Source organism: Octopus bimaculoides, chromosome 3, assembly GCF_001194135.2.
Source record: "Octopus bimaculoides isolate UCB-OBI-ISO-001 chromosome 3, ASM119413v2, whole genome shotgun sequence".
Lineage (NCBI taxonomy): Eukaryota > Metazoa > Mollusca > Cephalopoda > Octopoda > Octopodidae > Octopus > Octopus bimaculoides.
This window is the reverse complement of record NC_068983.1, coordinates 53835693-53838287: the sequence shown is the minus strand read 5'-3', so window position 1 is coordinate 53838287 and position 2595 is coordinate 53835693.

Here is a 2595-nt window from a genome sequence, read left to right as displayed (position 1 = left end):
CCTCTGTTGTACTCTTTCGCCCCAAATTTCTCTCACTCTTTCTTCCTGTTTCTTGAGTAACGCTGTGATGGACTGGTGTCCCGTCCAGCTGGGGGGTGGGGGGAACAAATACGCCATAGACCCCGGGCCCATGAGCCTAGCTAGGCTTTAAAAGGGCGCATAAAAAAAATTATTCCAGGAAAGTGGAAAATATTGACTCTTCAGCCCTATGCATTAATCAATTTGTTGAATGAATCTTTATTTCACGTAAAACACACTCCTCGTTGAAGATGTTCTAAACATTTCATTAGCATATCAAATTATATGCAAAGGACAAATACACGATAAACTACAAATCCAAATTGGTCACGAAATAGGCTGAATCAAAGAGAACAAAATAAAACTAAAATAAATAAATGATCAGATAAGATATATAAGATAATAAATATGTCACTGTGTCTCCAGAATCATTTATCTATTAATAGACAGTGTAATCCTTTCTATTATAAGCACAACACCTCAAAGTTTGAGACAGAGTGCTGGACAGTACATCGATTCCAGTGCTCAACTGGTACTTACTTTATCGATCCTGACATGCTAACAATTCTGTGAGCTCACCACCTTCCCAGTCATTAATACGATACAGAGGCAAAAAAGAATTCTCGCAACAAAGTTTAATACAATAACTCCTTATGTATCATTTAGCAGTATAAGGGTAAATATTACTAAAACATACAAATGTTGTCATGTTTCTATAACACACTTGGACTTTACGAAAATACTATGTCAAACATTAACTCTATTTATCTGCTACTATCTCTTAATCCTAATTAAATTGAAAGACCCATTAAAAAAGTATATATCTTAGGCAAATAACCCGAAATTAACAACTAAGCTGACAGGTTCCCCCAGAGAAATTTAAAATAATGGAGCTTTAGAAAGAAAGACACCTGACATGTTCCATATTCTCTTTTGAACTACTTTATATTTAACTTCCATATTTAACTTATCTTACTCCAAATATTTAGTTTCAAGTTTCGGGATTTAGAAATTCGTTAATATATATATTGTACACCCTCGACTAATATAACTTAATTCAAATCTCTGGTCGCATTTGCTTTTAGCTCACAAACAACCCTTGTTTATCCTACGTATTTGTCTTTCTTAAGTTCTTGTCACGAACTTAAGAAATTATATTAACCAATGAAATATCCGCACGAAGATAATTAGTTCGGATGAAAAACGTTTTGTTTGAGAATTTTACACAACACGAAATGTGTGGAGAAATTATTGAAACACCCTTTCACTATCAATCTCATTTAGGACAGTTCAAATACATACATACATACATACATACATACATACATACAAACAAACATACATACATACATACATACATACATACATACATAAATAAATACATACATACATACATATATATACATGCATATATATACACATGCATACATACGTGCATGCATGCATACATTTATACATGCACGCATGCATACATGCATACATACAGGCATGTATGCATACATACGTGTGTGTGTGTGTGTGTGTGTGTGTGTGTGTGTGTGTGTGTGTGTGTGTGTGTGTGTGTGTCTCTGTGTGTTTGTGTAAGCTAGCTTTGCAGCCACGTGGTTTTGGGCTCAGTTCCATATTGCACGGTATCTTTGGAAATAGTCTTCTCCTACAGTTCAGGCCCAACCAATACCTTGTAGATGAATTCGTTTTATAAAAGTGAAAGGATTTTGTATATTTATTTATTTCCACTGTCCACCAGCGACGGTGCGGTGATTAAATTAACTAAGAACACTGAACGCATACACTTCTACAATTCTCAACCGATTTTCACCAAATTTTACACGCACAATACTTATGTCCCAAGGATGTTCATGCACTAAACAATTTGCCCAGAGCTCCCGCATAAATGGACTTAAATGGACATAGTTTGTTTTGTATGCAGGGTCTTCCATATTTTTTCGATCTTTTTATAAAAGTGAAAGGATTTTGTCTATTTATTTATTTCGACTGTCCACCTGCCACAGTGATTAAATTGACTAGGAACACTGTATGCGATGAATATCCAATACCAAACAATCTTAATCTCCATATTTAAACTGCATTAAACTGGCAAGCTTAAATTAACCTATTCTGAGTTACTTAAACGGTGTTCTCTTCCTTCTCTTCTATTTGTTGATACCTTTGTTTACCTACGAATGCTTTGTTTCACTTTGAGGATGCTTATTTACCCATCCATTATGATATTTTAACTGTTGTCCATTGTCGTTCTAGCCTTTCGTTCTAGCTTCCATTGTCGGTTCTGGCTTCTTTTTTAAACAATCACATATAATTCGTCTCAAAGAATCAATCTTTAAATAAGAGTTTTGCTTCCACTTGCGAAAGCTGTACGTATCTTTCAGAAAGCCCCATACCAATTTAACTTTATGCAGTTTATGCGCAGGCTATGAGGGAAGAAAGAATAACTCCCTATGCTGTCGGGAAAAAAATAAAATCGCAAAGGGGAAATTTCACCATCTTCTTTCAATTTCGTTACACCATTTTATGTGGCTGTTTCTGACAAGAAATTTCGCTTTCGAGAAAAGCAACTAT